This window comes from Ambystoma mexicanum, chromosome 13 (genome assembly GCF_040938575.1).
Source record: "Ambystoma mexicanum isolate Mex_15411 chromosome 13, UKY_AmexF1_1, whole genome shotgun sequence".
Taxonomy (NCBI): Eukaryota; Metazoa; Chordata; class Amphibia; order Caudata; family Ambystomatidae; genus Ambystoma; species Ambystoma mexicanum.
The window spans coordinates 172,435,478-172,461,696 of NC_090938.1; the positions used below are offsets into that span (position 1 = coordinate 172,435,478).

General features: G+C 45.0%; 1 protein-coding gene across 4 annotated transcripts in view; it reads right to left on the reverse strand.

Annotated features, from left to right (window-relative positions):
* LOC138521035 (potassium voltage-gated channel subfamily A member 3-like) overlaps positions 1-26,219 on the reverse strand; it is a 279,474-nt gene that overhangs the window by 54,732 nt on the left and 198,523 nt on the right. The window lies entirely within an intron of this gene.

A 26,219-nucleotide genomic window follows, 5' to 3' on the forward strand; every position in this document is an offset into this window, starting at 1 on the left:
GGTATGCCTTGGGCATGGAGCTGTGATCTTTGGACATTCACTTGTGTTTCATCCATGTATTTTAAGAAGTTAAAGCCACTTGAGGATCAAGGTGTACAATATAAAGGTGCAGGAGAGAGTATTGATCACTGAAGAACTCTGAATGTCATAGGTAACCTACTTCCCATTATAAAACTCAGACTACAAGTCCCAGAATTCAAAGAAGGAAACCTGAACTGAATAAGCACCTATAGATTGCAATGGATCATGTTGGCAAGTATGTAGGTTTAGCAAAAGGTGTACATGGAGGGATAGCGATGTCTGGGCTTCTGAGAGTTGTGACTCAAAGATAGAACTTGGCACCCTGTATTTCTTGTTATGACAGATGACTCAGCGGAATGGGATGGCCGACAGTGCACACTATTTCATTAAGTATTGACACAAGTCTTTCTCCTATGTCTATGCATATTTGTACATAGGCAAAAGCTGGCATTATGAGTCAATGCAATCACTAGTATATTGGGGCATAGCCATCACAGGTATATCCTTAGAGGGGCACGTCCTGGCATGTTGGGGCAAAGCCATCACAGTTTTTCCTTAATAGGGGCAAATGCTGACATTTTGGAGAAACGCAATCACATGTGTGTCTTTAAGGGGGAACATGCTGGGATATTGGGGAAAGGCCATCACAGGTGATCGCTCTAGAGTCAAATCCTAGCATGTTGTGGCAAAGCCTTTGCAGGTTTTTCCCTACAGAAACAAGCATCGGCATGGTAGGACAAAGCCACCACAGATGCGTCTCTCATCTCAGAACAGGTTATCATGCCATGTTCTTTCGGAGAGGAGCACATGCTACCTTTTTTTAAATATTTGCAAGGAACTTGGTGTTGGTCACCCTGAGTTACCTGTGGGCAACCAGACGTGGACTCCCTGCTCACTGTGCTCAGAGAGACAAAGCTTCACCTCACTGATGAGGCCCAACAAGGCTGAAACACGTGTATGGGGTTGCTTTTGGTATCCTTGTTCAGAGAGGAATTGCCATAACATTTCGTTGCTGGACGGCCCATGTGGGCGGGACAAAGACTGATATGCAAATGGATATTTCCCATCTGTAAAAGGTACAGTGAGCAAAAAGCGTGTGCTGCAAACTCACATCTCAGAACAGGTTATCATGCCATGTTCTTTCTGGAGAGGAGCACCTGCTACCTTTTTTTAAATATTTGAAAGGAACTTGGGGTTGGTCACCCTGAGTTACCTGGGGGCAACCAGACGTGGAGTCCCTTCTCACTGTGCTCAGAGAGACAAAGCTTCACCTCACTAATGAGGCCCAACAAGGCTGAAACACTTGTATGGGGTTGCTGTTGGTACTCTTGTTCAGAGAGGAATTGCCATAGCATTTCGGTACTGGACTGCCCATGAGGGCGGGACAAAGACTGATATGCAAATGGATATTTCCCATCTGTAAAAGGTACAGTGAGCAAAAAGCGTGTGCTGCAAACTCTCATCTCAGAACAGGTTATCATGCCATGTTCTTTCTGGAGAGGAGCGCGTGCTAACTTTTTTTAAACTAAGTTTGGTTTAGTCAGGATCTTCTTTTGGAGAGTATCTATTTTCCCTAGCAGGGCATTGTGAATATTGGCGCACCAGGCGCTATCCTTAGTACAAGTTGTCGGGGTGATGGTGGCGATTCCAGCTCATGCAGGATTGCAAAGATTTGCATTTGTAATTCTGTTATAAAAAGGTAGTGCTTTTTTCAAGTAGTATCTCTTTGTTGTAGGCTCTTGTTGCGGCTGAGAAGCAAGCTTTACTACCTTCAGATGGGTTGTTCAACCATATGGTTCCAGCCTCCCGTTTCAATAGTCGGAGGGATTTAAATCTGGCAGAGAGCCAGGTGTTACAGTGTGATGCTGGATTGGGATTGCGTAATGTAAGGGGAGCTACCTTGTCAATAGCAAGTGCCAGTGTTTAGTTGTAAAGGTCTACAAATGATGATAATAATCCAAAATTTAGAAATAAGAAATATGATTTCGTGACAAGTATAGGCAATGATGACACTGATTTTCTGATGGCAACAACCCTTGGGAGAGTTTACAGATGTGTCAAGTTATTCAATTTGCCTTTTGAATAACACATGCAGCCCTGCCTTTTTCATTCTACCACTTTAAGCATCACATGGAAACCGAATTGTAAGTACGAGAATGCAAAGACACATATAGGATAGGATGTGCTACTTGCTCCTTAATTAGGGCATAACTAGGTATTTGCGAATACTGACTCACTGCACACTCCGTCATCTTACTTTTGCACTGCGCTATGCCCGGAAAATACTAGAGACAGCACAAGTTGCTTAATGACACTCATGTGCATTCCACCCAGCTCAGATGTTCCTTGTTCTTGTATTTAACGAGTATTGGTACCGTGGTATGTGTCCATTGAAGACAGGTCAGCAGTTGTTTTTGTAAGTGAAAGGATAGTCATAAAGGAATGTGTAGAAAAGGTAGCAAGTGTTTGACTCACCAACATTAACAGAAGGATGTTTTGAGGGTACGGTGCGCTATATAAGCAAATAAACTAAACTAATATGTAACTGGTGGTTCCAAAGAGGGTTTCATGTCCGTTATTACATGAGCTGCCTGCCATGTTGGATGTATGGGGGGCATCCAATCAGGCCAGCAGTTGAATTTAATTTGTAGTCTGATTAAGGGGCAACTAGAATGCCTATTTTTCCAGGTTTTAAAAAATTGCTACATATTCATTCCATAAGAGAGGAGAGGTATGCCTTGGGCATGGAGCTGTGATCTTTGGACATTCACTTGTGTTTCATCCCTGTATTTTAAGAAGTTAAAGCCACTTGAGGATCAAGGTGTACAATACAAAGGTGCAGGAGAGAGTATTGATCACTGAAGAACTCTGAATGTCATAGGTAACCTACTTCCCATTATAAAACTCAGACTACAAGTCCCAGAATTCAAAGAAGGAAACCTGAACTGAATAAGCACCTATAGATTGCAATGGATCATGTTGGCAAGTATGTAGGTTTAGCAAAAGGTGTACATGGAGGGATAGCGATGTCTGGGCTTCTGAGAGTTGTGACTCAAAGATAGAACTTGGCACCCTGTATTCCTTGTTATCACAGATGACTCAGCGGAATGGGATGGCCGACAGTGCACACTATTTCATTAAGTATTGACACAAGTCTTTCTCCTATGTCTATGCATATTTGTACATAGGCAAAAGCTGGCATTATGAGTCAATGCAATCACTAGTATATTGGGGCATAGCCATCACAGGTATATCCTTAGAGGGGCATGTCCTGGCATGTTGGAGCAAAGCCATCACAGTTTTTCCTTAATAGGGGCAAATGCTGACATTTTGGAGAAACGCAATCACATGTGTGTCTTTAAGGGGGCACATGCTGGGATGTTGGGGAAAGGCCATCACAGGTGATCGCTCTAGAGTCAAATCCTAGCATGTTGTGGCAAAGCCTTTGCAGGTTCTTCCCTACAGAAACAAGCATCGGCATGGTAGGACAAAGCCACCACAGATGCGTCTCTCATCTCAGAACAGGTTATCATGCCATGTTCTTTCGGAGAGGAGCACCTGCTACCTTTTTTTAAATATTTGCAAGGAACTTGGGGTTGGTCACCCTGAGTTACCTGGGGGCAACCAGACGTGGACTCCCTGCTCACTGTGCTCAGAGAGACAAAGCTTCACCTCACTGATGAGGCCCAACAAGGCTGAAACACGTGTATGGGGTTGCTTTTGGTATCCTTGTTCAGAGAGGAATTGCCATAACATTTTGTTGCTGGACGGCCCATGTGGGCGGGACAAAGACTGATATGCAAATGGATATTTCCCATCTGTAAAAGGTACAGTGAGCAAAAAGCGTGTGCTGCAAACTCTCATTTCAGAACAGGTTATCATGCCATGTTCTTTCTGGAGAGGAGCACCTGCTACCTTTTTTAAATATTTGAAAGGAACTTGGGGTTGGTCACCCTGAGTTACCTGGGGGCAAACAGACGTGGAGTCCCTTCTCACGGTGCTCAGAGAGACAAAGCTTCACCTCACTAATGAGGCCCAACAAGGCTGAAACACTTGTATGGGGTTGCTTTTGGTACTCTTGTTCAGAGAGGAATTGCCATAGCATTTCGGTACTGGACTGCCCATGTGGGCGGGACAAAGACTGATATGCAAATTGATATTTCCCATCTGTAAAAGGTACAGTGAGCAAAAAGCGTGTCTTGCAAACTCTCATCTCAGAACAAGTTATCATGCCATGTTCTTTCTGGAGAGGAGCGCGTGATAACTTTTTTTAAACTAAGTTTGGTTTAGTCAGGATCTTCTTTTGGAGAGTATCTATTTTCCCTAGCAGGGCATTGTGAATATTGGCGCACCAGGCGCTATCCTTAGTACAAGTTGTCGGGGTGATGGTGGCGATTCCAGCTCATGCAGGATTGCAAAGATTTACATTTGTAATTCTGTTATAAAAAGGTAGTGCTTTTTTCAAGTAGTATCTCTTTGTTGTAGGCTCTTGTTGCGGCTGAGAAGCAAGCTTTACTACCTTCAGATGGGTTGTTCAACCATATGGTTCCAGCCTCCCGTTTCAATAGTCGGAGGGCTTTAAATCCGGCATAGAGCCGGGTGTTACAGTGTGATGCTGGATTGGGATTGCGTAATGTAAGGGGAGCTACCTTGTCAATAGCAAGTGCCAGTGTTTAGTTGTAAAGGTCTACAAATGATGATAATAATCCAAAATTTAGAAATAAAAAATATGATTTCGTGACAAGTATAGGCAATGATGACACTTTGATTTTCTGATGGCAACAACCCTTGGGAGAGTTTACAGATGTGTCAAGTTATCCAATTTGCCTTTTGAATAACACATGCAGCCCTGCCTTTTTCATTCTACCACTTTAAGCATCACATGGAAACCAAATTGTAAGTACGAGAATGCAAAGACACATATAGGATAGGATGTGCTACTTGCTCCTTAATTAGGGCATAACTAGGTATTTGCGAATACTGACTCACTGCACACTCCGTCATCTTACTTTTGCACTGCGCTATGCCCGGAAAATACTAGAGACAGCACAAGTTGCTTAATGACACTCATGTGCATTCCACCCAGCTCAGATGTTCCTTGTTCTGTGCATTGCGGCACATATAGTGCATCCTTTATATTATTCTAGGCAATCTTACAGTATGGCTGCAATAATCCAAAGAAACAGCTGAGGCAGGATGTACCACTGACACCTTAGATGGAGTGAGGTAGCATATCTCTCCAGAACCACCAATCAGAGGAGGCAGGTAGATGTAGGAAAGTGGCTGATTGATAGGGAGAGTTTGTCTGGGCAGAGTCTTCAGGTGGATCCTCCTGGCTCAGGTGCTGGTAGTGATTCCCTACATCTCACCAGGCTCTACAAGTGGTAGTGTGGCAAGGCAGTCATGGTCTAACTCTTAGGAGGTGGCATGGTGCCCAGATAGAGTATACACCTTTTGAAAAAGCAAGAAATAAATCACCAGACTTTGAGTTAAGTAAACTTTGAAACGTGTGACGATATATCAGAAAGTAAGAACAGTTGCATGAAGTATTCTTTAGAAATCAGCCAAGAGTCTTCCCTAGAAGGGGAAATGCAGTGACAGGTAAGTAAAACAGTTTTCCTATCTAGACCAGCAAGTTCAGAAGAAACTAAGGGAGACCAGTTGTGCAGATATGGAAAACATTGACGCGAAAGAGTTATGTTCTGCAAAATGTTCTCAAACGAACAGCTCTGGACTTGTGGTGGAGTTGAAGCCACAGGGGTCCCTTGTGATGAAGACGGAACCCAACGATGAATAAATACATGAAAAAAGGTTCACCAGCAGTGCCAGTGAGATAGGAGAGCAATGTGCTGGTACCTAAAAAGTAGATTTGCACCAGGTGGTTAGTGGTTTCCAAGGGCAGTCGCTGTGCATGTTTGGCGACCACCTTGTTCCAGCAATGACATACTGGTGCAGAGAGGACCCCAGGACACTTGGGAAGGATAATTGTTCATGATTCAGTGATTCTCTGGTCTGGGGTCCGAGCCAGAGGAGCTGAGAGGCAGTTGATGCAGTCGGTAGTAGTCATTTATGCAAGATGGCCACGTCATCCTCATGCACTGGACCTAGCATCTAAGGCAGTGATCAACTTGAGTAGACCTCAGGAATGAAACATTATTGAAGAAAAGCTTGCAAGGTCACACCAAAGAGGGCACAGCCACAGAAAAAGGCCCAGGTAATTAGTTTGGCAGTGCTGTTGCCGGACAAGGAGAAGCATGGGCCACTGGAAGTTCCCAGACAGGATATATGGACCCATGTAAGTCACCATATATTCTGGGACATAGAAACGTGTGGGAGATTGGCACAGGACATCTTTTAGAGCCATGGCATTGGAGGGGCTCCACTTCTGATCACGTTATGCAGACACAGTAAGTGTCTCTTCAGCGACGCCTTCAAGCAGGAGCCGTGGTCAAATCTTCACAAAAGTCGGTTCCTTCTCGTCATCCGGGAGGCACAGCTTCACCATAGGATGCTTCAGAGCATCAAAGTATGCTGATACAGAACTTCAGTCCCTCTTTGAGCAGCTGGTCTTCTAGAGTGCATGCACAGAGTGGCAGTAGTAGAAAACGTAAGTAGGTAAGGGGGTCCTCTTTTACCTCCTTCTGGCAGCAGAAGTTAAACACAGCACACTTGCACACATCAAGCATAATTAAAATGTAAGCCCTGAGGACCGAAGGGCTGTGGATCTTACTGTTTGCTGTGGCGAGTGGAAGGAGAAGGAGAAGAGGGTGTTGAGGTGCGTGTGCCTATACCTTTAACAGCAGCTGACCTGGTCACCTGACTTTGGTCACAAGGTATATAAGGCCGCCTCTTTCACCCTTGTGGCGCTAAGCCCTGAGGACTGAAGGGCTGTGGATCTTACTGTTTGCTGTGGCGAGTGGAAGGAGAAGGAGAAGAGGGTGTTGAGGTGCGTGTGCCTATACCTTTAACAGCAGCTGACCTGGTCACCTGTCTTTGGTCACAAGGTATATAAGGCCGCCTCTTTCACCCTTGTGGCGCTAAGCCCTGAGGACCGAAGGGCTGTGGATCTTACTGTTTGCTGTGGTGAGTGGAAGGAGAAGGAGAAGAGGGTGTTGAGGTGCGTGTGCCTATACCTTTAACAGCAGCTGACCTGGTCACCGGACTTTGGTCACAAGGTATATAAGGCCGCCTCTTTCACCCTTGTCGCGCTAAGCCCTGAGGACCGAAGGGCTGTGGATCTTACTGTTTGCTGTGGCGAGTGGAAGGAGAAGGAGAAGAGGGTGTTGAGGTGCGTGTGCCTATACCTTTAACAGCAGCTGACCTGGTCACCGGACTTTGGTCACAAGGTATATAAGGCCGCCTCTTTCACCCTTGTGGCGCTAAGCCCTGAGGACCGAAGGGCTGTGGATCTTACTGTTTGCTGTGGCGAGTGGAAGGAGAAGGAGAAGAGGGTGTTGAGGTGCGTGTGCCTATACCTTTAACAGCAGCTGACCTGGTCACCTGACTTTGGTCACAAGGTAAATAAGGCCGCCTCTTTCACCCTTGTGGCGCTAAGCCCTGAGGACCGAAGGGCTGTGGATCTTACTGTTTGCTGTGGCGAGTGGAAGGAGAAGGAGAAGAGGGTGTTGAGGTGCGTGTGCCTATACCTTTAACAGCAGCTGACCTGGTCACGTGACTTTGGTCACAAGGTATATAAGGCCGCCTCTTTCACCCTTGTGGCGCTAAGCCCTGAGGACCGAAGGGCTGTGGATCTTACTGTTTGCTGTGGCGAGTGGAAGGAGAAGGAGAAGAGGGTGTTGAGGTGCGTGTGCCTATACCTTTAACAGCAGCTGACCTGGTCACCTGACTTTGGTCACAAGGTATATAAGGCCGCCTCTTTCACCCTTGTGGCGCTAAGCCCTGAGGACCGAAGGGCTGTGGATCTTACTGTTTGCTGTGGCGAGTGGAAGGAGAAGGAGAAGAGGGTGTTGAGGTGCGTGTGCCTATACCTTTAACAGCAGCTGACCTGGTCACCGGACTTTGGTCACAAGGTATATAAGGCCGCCTCTTTCACCCTTGTGGCGCTAAGCCCTGAGGACCGAAGGGCTGTGGATCTTACTGTTTGCTGTGGCGAGTGGAAGGAGAAGGAGAAGAGGGTGTTGAGGTGCGTGTGCCTATACCTTTAACAGCAGCTGACCTGGTCACCTGACTTTGGTCACAAGGTATATAAGGCCGCCTCTTTCACCCTTGTGGCGCTAAGCCCTGAGGACCGAAGGGCTGTGGATCTTACTGTTTGCTGTGGCGAGTGGAAGGAGAAGGAGAAGAGGGTGTTGAGGTGCGTGTGCCTATACCTTTAACAGCAGCTGACCTGGTCACCTGACTTTGGTCACAAGGTATATAAGGCCGCCTCTTTCACCCTTGTGGCGCTAAGCCCTGAGGACCGAAGGGCTGTGGATCTTACTGTTTGCTGTGACGAGTGGAAGGAGAAGGAGAAGAGGGTGTTGAGGTGCGTGTGCCTATACCTTTAACAGCAGCTGACCTGGTCACCTGACTTTGGTCACAAGGTATATAAGGCCGCCTCTTTCACCCTTGTGGCGCTAAGCCCTGAGGACCGAAGGGCTGTGGATCTTACTGTTTGCTGTGGCGAGTGGAAGGAGAAGGAGAAGAGGGTGTTGAGGTGCGTGAGCCTATACCTTTAACAGCAGCTGACCTGGTCACCTGACTTTGGTCACAAGGTATATAAGGCCGCCTCTTTCACCCTTGTGGCGCTAAGCCCTGAGGACCGAAGGGCTGTGGATCTTACTGTTTGCTGTTTGGCGAGCGGCGTACGGCGATATCGCACAGATTAACTGCTACCCAAGAAATGGATACATCAAATCTACATACGTCCAAGGTGCCACGAAGGACTAGAGCACAAGTAAGACAAACAGCGACGACTACCATGACCCAAGCAAACATCAGCAGAAGCAACAGAAAAGTGAGTGAATACTTTTCTTGCGGGTCGCAATCTGGTAATACTGACTTAACTGATGGCAACGCTGCCACACAGTTGGAAGAGGTGTTTGAACCCGTGCAATCCACGGACGAGGTTGCACCCATTAAGCAGAACTCGCCATCGTCCCTGGCTCCTCCAGTGTTGGCTGAACTCAATTCACCCCCCCTATCCGCCCCATCTCTCCATGTACATCAGGCGGAGGAAGAGGGGTGCACAGTTATAACATCCGCGAACGAATCGAAGAGGGCAAAGAATAACCTTGATTTGTCGAGTCATACGAGCACATCTAACCTGGATGAGCCGACTAGCAGTGGTACCATGCCGCCAGCGTTGTGCGCGGCGGCTGGTGCCGGTGCGGCTGGAGGCGTCCCTGTTACAGGAGCTCGCTGATGATGCAGGTGGGCCGGCCGGGGGGGCGCGGCCTTCAGCGGCAGCCAAGGTCACATGTGGGGATGGTAATGTGGGCGTCCCGGGGCTGGTGTTGCGTCTGGGAGATCTGGCTGCCGCGGTGACTGACGCAGCAGCGTCTGCGCGCCCCGAGTTCCATACGGGGCTGTCCAGTGGAACAGACAGTGCTAGGTCTGCCAGTAATAACGCTTTGAACGACAGCCCTTGTAAAGAGCCCAGTGAGAAGACCATTTGGCATCAGAATTCAAGCCCGCCGACACCCCACGCTACTGAAGCTGCCCCATTGAGCAATGACAAAAGAAACTCACTAGAGGTCGTCTCGGCCGTGTTACAGAATCTGATTAACTTAAATAAATCTAGATCGTGTAATCGGCCATCTGTATCTACCATAACAGCCGAAATATCTCCAAAAGCCCCTCAGAAAAGAACTTGTACGAATGTCACCGAATTAAATCGTGATATATGGGGATCGAGCAACTACAAAAGAAGCAAAGCATACACTGCAGAATCGCCTGAGAGCCTTTTTCAATCTCAAGATGGTAACGTTGTCGATTCCCAGAAAAGAATACCGATCCCACACACGAGCAGTCACTCTAATAACAAGAAATCCCAGTTCGCTGTAAGGGAAAGTTCAATTTGTGAAGAGACGTCTGATGATTTGGAAACGTCAGATTCCTCGATGGGAGACCGTCCCTTCCCAAAGATAAGGAGGAAATGGGCCGGAGGGAGACGTTTTGCTCCTGAGACAGAGAGGAAGATAGCAGAAGATCGAACTGCTCCGTGTGTTCATGTTCCTTCTAGCGATCTCATGATGGCGCTTACTTCGGCAATGGCAATCTCGATGGCACCCTTTACTAAGTTATACGAATCCTTGAGCGACAATGTCAAGGACGTTACTACGTTACTAGCCTTATTGAATTCAAAACTGATCCATCTTGAATCAATGCAAGAGATAGAGAGACACAAACAAGAAGATGTATCGCATCAAATTTTGGCGGGCATCACAGCAATAAAAGAGGCAAAAAAGAATGACATGATTGATAAAAAATTATTCGCTGAGGTTGCAAAGGAAGCCTTGTCCTTGTTTCATAGATCACATGTTATCAAAAAAAGCGAAGACCGGTTGGGCGACGAAAATCCAGAAGAGCCGGGAAGTAAAGATCTGCCCCCTAATGTGGATACATTTGCAAGTTCCTCACCGTTGGCTAAGATGTCGCCTCTACGTTCAGAACCAATCCACCAATTGAAGCAAGTCCTCCTGGATGATAAGGCAGTTGATGCCGCATCAAGTGAGGTGACTAACATCTCACATGAATCACTGAAAGACAGATCATATACGCTGGAAATGGAGGCAAATGACTGTGAGTGAACCTCGGGATAAAAACGTTGGCCAAACAACTTCGCTTGATATTTCCTTTAACACAGCATTTCTGCAAACAAAAAATGCATTCAATCCAGCTTTAGGGGACGTGCAAATGCCCTCCGGCGCTTCTACAGTACAGAAAACTACAGAGCTGGCCCCCGAGCTGCAACTCACAAAAGTGGCAACTCCAAAGCCTGTAGGCTTGTTTTCCATCTTCGGAAGCTTAGACAACGAAGTGCATTCGCCTGTACATGCTGGCAGAAAGTCTTGTAACGTACAATTGAAAAAGCAAAAAAAAATGCCTGCCAGAAAAAAAAATCGAAACTAAAAGGAGCTCGCAAATTTCTGCGGAACTTAAACATGTTCCAAATAGTTGACAAGGCCATTACTACCAGCTTGAAATTAGCGGATACTATTAAGGAGACTCAAAATGCTCATCACAAATTGGATGACTTAAAGTCCAAGGTGTCGCAGAGTCCGTCGAACGATGAGGACTTAGTCATACAAACAGACCTCTTGAACATGTCAGTTTACGAAGATAACAGCGATCCTGATGATGAGGTGAATAAAACTGCTGTTGACATATGCGCCGTTCAAGAAGTGGTTACTTCTTTAGCTGGTAAAAACATGAGTAATAACCCTCAGAATCCGGCACTACAAAAACAAAGCTGTCCTAAGTTGGAAACACAGCAACGTGAAACTCCTTCAACTTGCCCAAATCGAGTAGCCAAAAATAGAATTTGCGAGATTATGCCACAGGTTAATGAGGAGCCTGACATAATCAGAGAGCAGAGGAGTCCAGTTTTCCTGACCTTGCATGCGAAAAGGGAAAGACAAAGGCTTCAAGGCCTACTTATGTCTCAAAAATCTGATCTAACTGGGCCACTTGCCAAAAAAAAAGAATCCTGTTCAGAGATGTCCCCTGTTTTTGACGCCATTACAGAGAAATCCCAGAAACTGGTCTTTCATAAGGCCTCCCCGGCGACATTAAATCTGAAAAATAAAACAGCGCCACATGCTCCTAGACAATCAGAACCCTCATTGCTGATCAAATTAGTGCTTGAGCGTCTGGAGGGCGAGGACAATCTAATTTTGAACAGATCCAATGTGTTAAAACTGCTTCACTATGTACCTCGACTTCGCTCTTTGGAGTCGAAAGACTTGAAAATAATCGAATTTCCTGAGGAACGTCGCACCGACAAGGTGATTCTACATGTAAATTCCAACTTAATCGCAAATGTAATCTTGGAGGCGAATGAGGAACTACTATCAATGGGCTTCGACACGTATAAAGCGAGAAACCCGGAACAACGAGAAAATGATAAAGATGCGACGATAACTGAGCTTGGCGATATCCTGTTTCCCATGAAATGCACGTCTAAAGCTCACGAAGAAGTGAGAAAACTAGCTCAAGGAGAATCAAATCGGCAGGTCCATCCTGAACAGATCGATCGCTCTTGCACGGCCCAGTTTCCATCTCTTCCGTCCCAAGGCTTTACGGCGGCAGAAAAGAACCCGCATAGTCGAATTGTCCCAATTGAGAGAATTAAAATTACCATTGAAAATGGGAGCTGCCCAGGAAATTACGTGCCAACACAAACTAATAACCAAAGGGAACCCGAACGGGCGGAAGACTGGAAATGGATGGCTGTGGCCTTGAATGCTCATTCGAGCAGCTAACGCCCAAATATTATTACCGAGCAGGAATGTTCCTTTGCCTCATGGAACACACGCGGTTTTTTACATCTTCTAAACAACAATTGGGCACAAGATCTTCAATTTATTTGTTTACAGGAAACCTGGATGTGCGAACTACCAATAGCTCCAGAGTACGAGTGTGCACTAAATCCAGCAATTAAAGCCGAGAAGGGCCGTCCAGTTGCAGGCCTGTTAACAATGATCAAAAGATCATCGGGCTACCGACTGCACAACTCAGTCAATTACACTGCATTCATTCAAGTCTGCGAGATACGCAAAACTGCTGCTGCTGCCAATGCTTGTGACGCGATCTATATCATTAATGTATACTGGAACCATCAACGGACTGGTTCACTGCCATTCGTCGACCAAATTACTGCAATCCTTGATAAGCTGCTGGAATCAAGCAGTGGAAGCGCAGTGATAGTTTGTGATGATCTAAATATCGATTTCTTCAAACCTCAGAATTCCTCTAAAAACCGTTTGGCAGAGATATGGAGAGAAGAGATGGAAGTGAGAGGGCTCGCGATGTTAAACGGTCACACGCAGGGTGACATTCCAGCTAAGTCCAAATGGCAGCGCGATGGGCAAAGTTCCACTATCGATTACATGTTTGTATCCGATACGTTGCATAGAAAAATAAAAACTATGAAAATCCGCTCAATGCCCAACAGTGATCATGACATGCTTTAACTTAGATTCCTTGACACGAAAGGCCTGCAATGCAATAAGTGGAACTCCAAAGTATTGGTGGAATCCAATCGCCTTCGCTTAAAACTGAAAGAACAGGACGTGGTGAAGATAAGCCGCCAGTTTAAGGCAACGACGAAAGAGGTTGAATATACGCCAATTCTGTCTCAGTTCAAAAGCAAGAATCTTGGTCTCAAAAACCAGTCATTTGCGAAAAAACATAGCTTTGACCTTATGATAATGCAACGGAAAAGATCCATGAGAGCAGAGATTCGAAAAAACAATCAGGGCCCCAAGTCTGAAAGAACTGTAAAAAACAAAGCGGTTAAACAAGCCTATAAAAACTGGCTTAAAAGTCATCGAGTCGTACTACAGCAAAACGGCGCCGAAGCAATGATGAAGATGCTCAGGAATAAGAACAGTGGCGAGTTCTGGCGTACCATCAACTGCATGGAAACCTCACAAATGGCTCTGCAAGCGTGCCCAGTATTAGAAAAGGAGTGGGTCAAGTACTTTACAGACCTATACTCCAAAGACGTTGTTCCAATTGTGCCAATTTCCAACATAACCTCATGGAACCTACACTTTACCAAGGATGAAATCCGAGAGATAATTGTGAGAGCTAAAAACTCTCGTGCGCCCGGTCCTGACGGGTTATCTAATTGTATGATCAAACAATTTCCGGACCTATGGACTGACATATGTTACGATCTATTTACGAGAATCAACCAACAAAAGCAAGTCCCAACCTCTTGGAAGACTGGCATTATTGTGCCGATCTTCAAGAAGGGGAATAGAGCATCAACAAAAAACCTCTTGGAAGACTGGCATTATTGTGCCGATCTTCAAGAAGGGGAATAGAGCATCAACAAAAAACTATCGCCCGGTGGCTTTGCTTGATGTGTTGGGTAAGATTTTTGCATCTCTCTTGAAAGTGCAAATGACTAACTGGGCCAAAACAGCAAAAAAAATAGATGAACATCAAGCGGGCTTTGTGAAATTTGTTGGATGCTCGCTAAACCTGCCGATTCTAAATCTGCTTAAAATGGAAGCCCTAAGAACGAACACGAAAGTGTATCTTGCCTTCGTCGACTTCTCTACGGCCTTCGATATGATCGATCGTGAACTGTTGTGGGAAAAACTAGAGTTGTGGGGTTGCCCGGTTGGCCTACTAGCGGCAATTAAAGCTCTCCACACAAACACCTCAATTTCCATTCGGTTGGATCCTTCAGGAACGTTGTCCACCCAAATCAAGACACTGAAAGGAGTGAAGCAGGGTTGCCCACTAGCAGCTGCGATTTTCAGTCTATTCATCTCCGATATCGGTGAAGCGATTCAAACAGTGAGATCCTTTCCACCTAATCTCAATGGATCGAAGATAAACTGGCTGCTGTACGCAGATGATTTAGTAATCCTGGATTTAACACCTATCGGGCTCCAACGCAAACTTGATGCTGTACAGAACTACGTTTACCAGAATAATCTGAAGATCAATACATCTAAAACAGAAATATTGGTGCTCGAGAACTTGAAAACAAGTCACAATTCAAAAGGCTCAAAGTACGTATGGTCTCTAAATCAAGAGAAATTGCAGATATCAAAAACTGTAAAATACCTTGGCATGACACTTAATTCCAGTATCTGTGAGGAGCCTTGGGTGGCCGATTCAAAAAGGAAATGTGGCCAGTTGGCCTGTCAAGGTCTGCTAATTCACAAAAAATATGGGCAATTTTCAATGATACCATTACGCAACTTTTATGAACAAAAAGTAGTACCAATTCTGGTATATGGTGCAGAAAATGCCTTTGGTTGTCCATCAACACACTGGAGTTCACTAGAACATATGTTCTGGTCAAAGACCCTAAATCTACCACCTGGAATCGCAACTGCCTGTATATGGTATGAATTAGCATTAACCTCTTTGCATGCAAGAATATGCTGGAATCAACTTGCACTATTTCGAAAAACGTGTGTAGAAGCGGGAATATTTCAATTCTAGATATTTCACAAGGCGGCATCAGGAAGTCCAGATATCCTTTCTCAATGGATAAAACGATGTGAAGATCTTCTGGCGATCAACAACATCAGCTTGCAAATGCTCCATAGTAATCCTGCGGCCGCAAAAGTGCGACTATGGCGTGCTGACTGGATAAATACATGTCGTGAGCGATCGATGGCTAATGCGATGACAGACTCTCCGGCGGAAGCAAGAAGGTACAACATCTTGCAAAAATATTTGTCCCGCTTTCCAAACGCAAAGGCAAGAAGATTATTTTTACTGTTCCGGTTGAATGCATTAAGAACTAAAGAGCGAACCAGTTATTGGGCGTGTAATGCGGGTCAAACCTCTACTTGTCGCTTTTGTAATAAGGAGCTAGAGTCCTTAAAACACTTAGTCCTCTTCTCCTCAGCTCTAAGAGACGCTAGATCAATACATCTGGGTCAATGGGCGGATGCAAATCGTTCTGCGTGCGCAGAAGAGTGGTGGCGGAAAATCTGGAATGGACTGGATATGAAACTAATCTTGCCCTTGACTTCCTTTCTGGCTATTATCGTAGCGAAATTAAAAGAGAACGCAGGTCAATAAGGAGCCGGAGAAAAGGGTTGAGAATTCTTAAAAACAATTTTTAAGGGGTAATTTGGGTGAATATCTCTGGCCGAAGGTTTGGGGAGAATGAAATCGATCCAGTCGGGGGCATTGATAAATGATGACGGAGTCGGTAAAACTCTTGTTTGGTGTAGATGTTTGTGCAATATTTTAAAGGTTTGTTTTAAACCAATAAAATTAAAAAAAAAAATGTATTGATTTATGTATCTATTTATTTATATGCCGGGAGAAACAATGGTCTTTTGCGCACAAAAGAACCCATCATAGATTTAAAAAAATCAGATTTGACAGGAAACAGTGAGTGGACACACAAAAATTAAGGACAGCCAACATTAGACATTTCTTAAGTGCAGTTAGATGGTACAGCCAGCTGTGTTAGGAATGTGATCATAATGGGTGAAGTGCTAGAGTGGAGGCAGAGAAAGTGGGGGACCGAGGTAGGTTCGAGGAGAGGGAAACATTTTAGCTAGAAGGCAGATAAGCAGTAGGTTAGGTGGGTAATTTAGAGGTAAGGAGGAAGACAGTTTGGTTTTGAACAAATCCATGTTTCTCAGATGTCCAAGGGAATGGAATTCCATGCAAGTGAAGCAAGAAGAGAGAAAAGGCTGAAATGAGAAAAAAAGCCGGGGAGTGTGAGGTGCCACAAGGGTAGTCGAGGAGGCAGAGCGAAGATTATGAGAAGGCTTGTAAAGTTGGATAGAGGAGGATAGATACAGTGGGGACTTACGGTGGGAAGATTTGTGAACCAGGAGAAGAAATGTAATCTTGCCCTATTTTGCATCATCAGCCATCCAGTCTGGTGTCGGTCCAAGGAAGTAGGTGTGAAGTGAAGAGGTTCAAAGAGAGTCCTGGTAGCAAAGTTAATGATCTCATCGAGAGGACAGAGAGTATAGTTTGGGAGACCAAAGATGATGCTGGCACAGTAGTCCAGTTCAGAGAAGACATGAGTGGTTAAGAGATGCTTGGCAGTGTTGAAAGAAAGGCGCTGCCTGATTTTCCTAATATTTAGAAGGGATAAAAGTAGAGAAGGTGTGAGATGGGTCAGAGAAAAAGCAGAGGTTTCTAGTTGAAGAAGAGTAGTGGAGAGTGTCAGGTGGGAACTGGATAGGCAGGGGAAGAGATGAGAGAGAGAGAGTATTTGACAGAGAAGAACACATATGTTTCGGTAGAGTTTGACATCAGAGAGTGCAAATCCATTAATATTTAATGGCATAGAGACTGTTAGAAATGTTGATAGAGAGATGAGAGCAGAGTTCAGGAAAAGAGAAGACGATGTGGATGTTGTCGCAAATAATTGGTACGAGAACTCAAAGGAGAGGATTGCCCCAAGATCAGAGGTGCAGAGTGTAAAGAGGAGAGGACCCAAGACAGAGCCTTGTGGAACGTCAACAGTTAGATGAATGAGTCGAAAGAGGTGTAGTTGCTCCAGGTGACAGAGAATTGGCAAGGTGCAAGGTAGGATTCAATCCAGGCAAGGACTCCATCACAAATCCCAAGGAAAAAAGAGAGTATTAAAGAGATCAGTGTGATCGACAGTGTCAAAGGCAGCAGACAGGCCGACCAGAATTAGGACAGAGGATAGATTGGAGTGTTTAGCAGAGGCAATGAAGTTGGAGACATTCATGAGGGCAGTTTCTGTGGAGTGACAGGTGAGAAAACCTGCTTGTAGGGGGTGTCAAGTGTCAAGGTTGTGGTTGTCTAAGAAATGTGTAAGACAGTTGAACACAGCCCTTTCAAAAATTTTAGAATAATGTGGAAGGAGCGACAGAGGGGGCGAAAGCTTTGCCAGTAGTTTCGGGCCAGCCCCATGCTCTCTTTTTTAGGAGATGGATGAACTTGGCCATTTTGAAAATAGAGGGAAAGCAAACAGAGTCGAAGGACAGGTTGAGGAGTTCAGCGAGGTGAGAAGCCACCAAAAGGGCAATAGTCTTGACTAACTGAGAAGAAAGAGGGTCTGGCTAGACACACGAGGGCTTAGCCTTCATCTGTAGAGACAGGACTTCTTCAGTATTAGTGTGAATAACAGGGGATATAGAGGCAGGGGATGATGGTAGAGGTGGTAGTCAATGGCTCACCTTCCCTCCAAGCACACCCATGCAAGGAAGTGTTGTCACACAAAAGAGCAAATTCACACTATACTAAGCAGGTATCTGTCGGTCTGGTTTCAGACTGTCTACATCCCCAGGTGATCTAAATTAGTGCCAATAGGACGCTTGAACTAAGGCCGATGGATCAACAAATAAGATTAGCACAAGGTGGCGGTACCCGACCCATCGTTTCGCATGTGTTAAAGTGAGAAAAACTTTGGTAAGTTGCATTGGAATTTTTTTTAAGAAAGATCGATATTTGCTCTAAAATACATGCCTGATCAATTGGGCCAATTATATTTCTGACCGGATTACCCCTTTGAATACATACAAGGGCCTCGCTACCAAAGGCTAATTTAGCTAATTTAGACTACATTTTTAATTGTAATGGCTCGGCGTGCGGGAACCTTCGTCAAACTATTCTCATTGTGCCCACAACCAATTCCTGTCTCTGATACTTTCGTCAGTGGGCTATGCTTTTCCACAAACACTTCTGTCTATTAAAAGGAGGGTATCCAATATGATCATCTAGTTAGTAGCCCCCACAACTCATAGGCGTTCTTTAGCACACTTCAAAGCCATTGTGTATCCAGAACATGACAACGTAATATCATCAATGCCTCAAACCCCCAGGAATTCTGCCAACAGATAAGGGAAGCTCTTGTACCATCTTTTGACGTTTCCTCTAGTCAAAACCCACAAAAAGTAAGTTCATCCCAAAGATCACTAACACTCACCCTTATGTTTAGGCCATTACTGCTGATATAAGTAAAACTCAGTGATGGGTTTGCCTAATAATCACAGGACTGCTTAATCACACATTCCTGATGGCTCCCCCCAATAATCCTAGTACTGCTACGGTGACAATCAGTCAAAAATACTTTATCAGCAATTTTCCCATCAGCATACACAGATTATAAAACATCACAGCATAAATCTCGCACCTTAAATCCAGAACATAATAATATAAAATTATAATTCACATAGACACACCACAAAATCCAATAGGTTACACAGTAAAATGAAAATGTGATAAAAGAACAGATCAAAGTTTCCTAAAAAGCCAAGCATGATAAATACATTTGGCAACAAAATAAATATTGTTTTAGATTTCAGTCGATCGACATAAAGCAACTGTATCTGGAAGGTTTTTAACATATTTTTTCCTAAATAACGGGACCAAGTACATTCTCCGCAGATCGTTTTAACATTAGCAGAAGAGCAAGAAATGCACAACATACTCAGGGGCTATACCACAAGCTGGGGAAAGTTCAGAGTTGCCACCCCTCCAGCCGCGGGTTAAAGTCACAACCCTGGGGGTTCCAATTCTGACTTCAATGAACGAGGTACGCGCATAGGCTGGGGTTATTAGATGTAAATAACTTTCCCTACCCTGAAAAGGTTTTGAGGAGAGAGATAATCCAGCCCTGATTTCAATCTCAAGCACAAATCTAGGAGGCGTTCTTGGTTCTCACGTTTAAAAAGATGCTTAACATCTCGTTTTGCATTATACAGCATGCGTTGTGGGTTCTTCCAGAATTCCTCCAGACCCACGAGAGTAATGGTTGTTTTATATGGCTGAGCCACTGCAGAGAACGACCTCCCAGATGATACAGCAGGTCTAGAAGAGCTTCTGCTACTGTAGGAACCCTGACATGATGGCTTCGTCCAGAAATGCCAGCACAGTTACTGTAGGCAGGCACTCATTCTTTGTCCCATAAGGCCATTACTGTCACTGTAAGAACACACTCATGAAGGCTTACACCCTATAATTCCAGTACTGCTCCTGCAAGTACACACTCATAATGGCTTTGTCCAATAATGGAAGTGTTGCTACTATAAATGCACACATACGGTGGCTTTTCCCAATAACATCAGTATTGATTCTGTAAGTACCCACTCATGTAGCTTTGTAAAATAAGGACAGTACTTCCAATGTATGTGTTGGCTTTGCCGAAAAATCCTACAACTGCTTCTGTAGGCACACACTCATGGTGACTTTGCCCAATGATCCCAGCACATCTATTGTAAATACACACTTGTGATGGCTTTTCCCAATAATCCTCGTACTTCTACTGTAAGCAAACACTCATGGTGGCTTTGTTCAATAAGGCCATCACTGCCACTGTACATGCAAGCTAATGGTGGATTTGCCAAATATCCCCAGCACTATAACTGTAAGTAACCACTCATGTTGACTTTGTCCAACAAGGTGTGTACAATTTCTGAAAGTACCCACAGACAATGGCTTTGTCCAATAATTCCAGTATTGCCACTCTAGGTATACACACGTGCCCACCCAACCACATGCATACAACCCCCTTGTTGACTTTGTCCAAACAAATCCAGTACTGCCACTGCATATATACCCTCATGACTGTCCATACACACTTAACAAAGATGCCTGCATTCTCAGTACTATTTCTGTAAGTAAAGACTCCTAACGTTTTTGTCCAATGAGCATGATTTTGTTACTGTGGGTCAGAAGAAGGACAAAGAGTCTGATAAGCCAATACACTAAGAAATGTATTAAAGAAAAGGGGAAAAGGCCTATCTTTCCCTATGCTATAAGGCATCCCTCCTTAACAAAACTAGCTACGTTGCTCGTCCTTCATCAGTGAATGTCTTAACAGAATTGGTCCTCCGTCCAAACTAAGCCTAATTGACCCTACCACTATAACAACAACTGAAGAGAGGAGAATTGACTCCCGTCTTCTGGGGATTTTGCTTCTTGCAAAGTTCTGTTTTGATAACTGATCTTCAGATAGTCTGTATAGTTCATTTAATACATTACTGTATTTTGGTTTCCTCTATCTTTTATGGTTCCTTTTTATGGTTGTATTATTCTCCTCTTGATTCTCTCTCTACAGAGAGTTGTTCTGTTCTCTTCCCATGGTAAAGTTATCCCATGTTTCACTGTTTCACTGTCTTTTCACAATCTCTTTGCTTTGACTGGGTTGAGTATGATTAGTTTCACAAAGATTCTCATTCACTCCTCTGGGTTTAAGTTTCACAGTTTCTTTTCTTCAATGAGAATGATTGGAAAATAATGATTCTCTGTTCCCCTCCCGGGTCTCCCCTATTCCCTGTTACCTTGTGTGCATACGGATAATGTCACTGGGTCTTCTATTTGCTCTGGGGTTGTTCTCTGCTTTGCCAGTGCAGCCTCTCATGCTGCTGCAATGTCACTTCTCTCATGCCGTTATCTAGGAGGGTCACACAGTATTTTTAAAACAGCTTGGCTCTGCATCTCTGCTTTCGAAGTGGTTTCAGTGTAGTTTATTCCTGGTCCACCTCAATTCTTTTGTGATCATGCCACCTCCTTCCCTGACTCTCTCTCACAGGACTCCAGGAAGCTACACATCCTTCTTCACTTCTCTTGCTTTCCTACAGGTAAGACGCTGCGTGTATAATTCTGCTTCCTGTTCCTTTCTGGAAACAGGACGCTGCGTGTCCAGCTCTCCCTTCTGCATCAGGCAGTACGCCTGTTTTGTAACTCGCTGACTTTCTCTTTGCCAGTCTCCTCCTTTCGTTGTGTGTGACGTAGCCTTTGGACTTCTGCGGCGTACATGCAGGGCTTACCATTTCTCTCCTCCTCCTCCATATATCCTCCTCCTCATCTCAGTTATATGGGATTTTTCCCTTAAAGGAATATTTACAGTTTCTGCTTCACAGTGGTATATATTGGTTTGTTCTTCATTCATGTTCGCATCAGTGATGTTCAAGAGGTATTGTCGGGGTGTTTACAATGGAGTTCCTCACAGGAACAGATGTCCTTGTCGCAAGTGGGGAGTCTCTCCCCGTGAGGTTCCACTTGCCTCAACCCCTTTGGGGAGGCTTACCTCCCTAGCCTTACATGGCGTTCTCCCCCTTTGGGAGAAGGGACGAATTCCTTTGATTTGTCACAGTACCCATTCATGATGGCCTTGCCCAATAATTACAGTGCATTCAAAGAAAACAAACACACACACACACACACACACACACACACAAGCACGCACACACACACACATACATTACATCCTCAGGAGACTTGTCAATCAAGAAGGGGATACAGTGGTACACAAAAGTGAAATGGGTACAGTGAGAGAGCGGTCTTGGTACAGAGTTGCTAGATGGGACTACTGATTCTGATGAGAACTGAGATTGGGAAATATTGGAGAGTTCTGAGCGTGAAGATGTTTTCCCTTAATTAAGTTTTTGTTTGCAGGCCTCCTCATTCCAATGTGCAACTGATCTATCTGCTGGTGATGTCATTAGAGAATTAACTCTTGAGTTGAACCATGTGCAATGTTCTCAAATGCCTTTTATTTAGTTTCCTGCCTGGTTCAGTCTTGTTTTGTAATGTATCTGTTTAGGTCGTTAACATCTTCTAAATCAGGAGAATCATTGTTCATGAAAGAATGGCACAGGGACAAGCTCAGGAGCTGCCGGTGGGAGAGCATGAAGTATTCATGCATTGACTGTTCAATATTAACAAGGCTTGGTTTGAAGTTCTGCATGACTAACAGTGTTTCCGGATCCAGGCCACTATCCAGTAGGGTGTGCACCGGGTAAGTGTGTGGAACGCATGGGACAACATCATTCTCTTGCCTGTGGAGAGCAGTATGCTCTGAAAAAGCAAGTGAACATGAAAATAGTGATTAGTGTCTCTACGCGGGACCCTGACTTTTCTCAACACAGAGAAAGCTGACAATTATTCTTCAGAAGATTTCTTTTTTTTGGAAATTTCTTTATTGGTTTTTCAAACACAAATAAACATTAAAGTACAAGTCGGTGCACCGGTGAACATGAACCCGTTCTCCCTCCCCTTTCCCATTCAGCCACCCACTCGTTGGTCAGTTGTATTGCTTAGGGATGCGGTTGTAATTGTTATGTGCCCTTTGCAGCTGTTAGAGGTTTCTGATAGTTCATTCTGATTCTGTATTGGAGATGGGGTCCGTGAAAGCAGATCTTCATCGGTTGTTAGGCCCCAGATATCAGGGGGGCATGCGTGGAGGGGTAGCATCATTATGTAGCTCGTCTTGACATCTTGACAGTATGTAACATATTGTAGCCATTGTTAGGTTTGGTGGTGGTCCTCTTCCCCAATTGCATGCTACTCGTCTGCGTGCTAGAACGAGAAGTAAGTTCGCCAATTTTCTGGTGTATTCGGGCAGTTGACTGGTAAGGCCCAGCAGGGTCAGTGCTGGGTCCGGGTCCAGTTGCACTCCGATTATTGCTGATACTTTCTCCAGTACCACGTCCAGAACGCTGGTATTTCTGGGCAGGCCATGGCAGATGGACGAAATCTGCCTCCAGGTGGCCGCAACGGGTGCAGGCAGCGGATATTGTCGCTCTTTGAGCGTGAAGTTTCACTGGTGTATGATATATCTGGTGGACATAATTGACATGTTTTTGTTTGTATTTTGTGTTTATTATGACTTTCTTAGTAAGCCTAAGTATATATGTCCAGTCTTCTTCAGATATCTTGATATTTAGGGATCTTTCCCACCTTTTTTGGGCATTTGAGCAGCGTGTGAGTTTTTCGGTTAGTAGGGTTTTATAGATGTTTGACACCAGCCGGCCTTCACCCTGGGCTTGTATTGCTCCATGCATCAATGGCCATGTCGGGGGCTGGAGTGGAAAGGTAGGAATAATAGTCTGCATGGTATGCCGGATCCTAAAATAGATAAATATGTGCAGGGAGTTAATGCCTCCTTTGTCGCGAGCTTGTTGAATGGTCATAAATGCGTCGTCTGGAAACAGGTTGCCTAGTGAGTGTATTTGCAGTTTCCTAGTCCATTGTTGAAATACTTTTTCTGACATGATTGGTATCCCTGGAATGGTTCTCACTGGGAGGAGGGGACAGTATCTGATTTGAATTCCGCTCCTTTTGGCCATTCTTTTCCAGATTGTGTGTGTCGTGATCATCATGTTCATTGGTGTTGAGGGTGCCTGTGGCTGGCCGAATATAACTGCACGAAGGAGGTGAGGGGTTGCTAGAGCTCTTTCAATCCCTACGTGCGGTCGGATAAAGTGCACATCATACCAGTAGCTTAGGTATTGCGCATGTGCTGCCCAGTAGTAGCTCTCTATGTTGGGGAGAGCAAACCCTCCTTGTGTAATGGGAGGATCATAGTGTTGTGGGCAACCCTGGCGACTTTGCCTGCACATACCAAGTCGAGGAGCGTGGACCTAATCCGTCGTAGGAATCTTTGTGGCAATAGTAGAGGAATGTTTGTGAAGAAATAGAGCAATTTGGGGAGGATTACAATTTTAACCAGTGACACTCTGCCCCAAAGTGTGAGCGGGACTGTTTTCCATCTATTCACTTTGGTCTGGATGGTATCGAGTACTGTTTCATAATTGTCTTGCATAATGTCGGTGCTGGATCTGGACATCAAAATCCCTAGATACCTGACTTTCGAGGGCTGCCAGTGGAACCCGAAGTTGTCTTGGAATTCCTTTGTTGTTTCGGTGAGAGGGAAGATTATCGATTTTGAGTTGTTAATTTTTAATCCTGAGAAGTTGCCGAGTTTGAGCACTGCTCGCATCACTGGGTTCAAATTATCCTGTGGATTGCGAAGGAAGAGCACGATGTCGTCAGCGTATAATGAGACTACCAGCTTATGTGGACCCATGGCGAGGCCTCTGTGCAGATGGTATAGTCTGATGTCTGATGCTAGGGGTTTCATGACCAAGGCGAATAACAGTGCCGACAGTGGACAGCCTTGCCTCGTCCCTCTGCGTAGGAAGATGTCAGTGGAGCTTTTATTCCCTAGTTTTATTTTCGACATTGGGTGTTTGTAGAGGAGGCCTACCATTTGCGTGAATCATTTGCCGAGGCCCATTGGTTCTAGTATTGCAAATAGAAAGGGCGCTTTTTCGGCGTCGAGTAATACGACTACTGCTTGAGCTTCTGGATTGAGGGCTTCCATTGCTCCAAACATTCTTCTCAGGCCGAATAATGTGTTCCTGCCTGGGACGAACCCTGCTTGGTCAGCTAGCACCATCGCGGGCATGAGTGGTAACAGCCTTCTGGTCAAGATTTTTGCAAAGATTTTATTGTCCAAATTGATTAGTGATATGGTCTATAGGAGGAACAGTCCTCCTTAGGTTTGCCTGTTTTGTGTAGGAGAATGCTATTTGCCATGTACAGTGTTGGTGGAAGCTGGTCTTTTTATATGGCTTCCTCGTATACTTTTAGCAAGAGTGGGGCTAGAAGATCTGCAAAGAATTTGTAGAATTTGCCCGTTAAGCCGTCTGGACCCGGGGCTTTGGTGTTTGGTAGTTCTTTAATTGCCCCTAGGATGTCTTCCGTGGTGATGGGTGTGTTCAGCGGTTCTCTGAGTTCAGAGCTTGTCCAGTAGAGTTACGTTGTGTTTAGGTATTGTGCCATTTCATCAGGATCTCTGGAGTAGTGGGAATTATACAGATTTTGATAGAACTTGCAAAATGTTTCTATTATATCTTCTTCAGACTATACGAGGGTACCTGATGGGTCCAAGACTGATTCTACTGTTGTGGGTTTCTGTTCTGCGGTGACCAGTCTTGCCAAGAGTGCTCCGGGTCGCTGGCCTTCGCAATACTGCCGTATCTTGTGATGACTTGCTAGGAACTTGATTTCTCTCTATGCGAGTGTCCCGAAGGACTCTAGTTCTACTTTGAGTGTTGCTAGTGTGCTGGGGTTGTGTGTGGCCGTTAACGCCTGTTCTAGCGTTTTTAGTCGATTTTCACAAGTGGTTAGTTATTTCCTCAGCATTTTCAAGATCCCATTTTCTTTTGCTAGGACTGCTCCTCTGGTAAAGCATTTTAGTGTCTCCCAAAGTATTGCCGCCGACGATACTGTGTCCTGGTTTGGTTCAAGAAAGGCCATCAGTTCGGTTCGCAGTTCGTTAGCGAAGACTTGGTCCTGGAGGGCCCTTTGCTTGAATCTCCATTGGGGTCTGGTGGTCTTGTTCCAGGATGTCGTACACTCTAGGGTGACCGCTGAATGGTCTGAGAGGGATCTGGGCACGATTTGGCAGTCGCCCCATTGTAGCCGGCTGTGTGTTGACACGAGAACGTAATATAGTCTCGAGCTGGATATATGTACCCACGAGTAGAAAGTATAGTCTTGAGAATCTCGGTGTTTGCTTCTCCATATGTCTGTGAGGTCATGGGTTTTACATATTTTGGTTATTTGTAGACTGGCTTTGGAGCATGGGGCTGTTGTCTTGTGTGTTTTGTCTGTGCACGGGTCGAGCAGTGTGTTGAAATCACCACCCCAAATTATCGTGACTTCCCTGTTGGGTTCGATGTGTGTCTGGACCCAGTCGAAGTTATTGGGACCGTCTAGATTGGGGCCGTAGGAGTTGATCATAATGATTTCTTCCCCATCAATGGTTC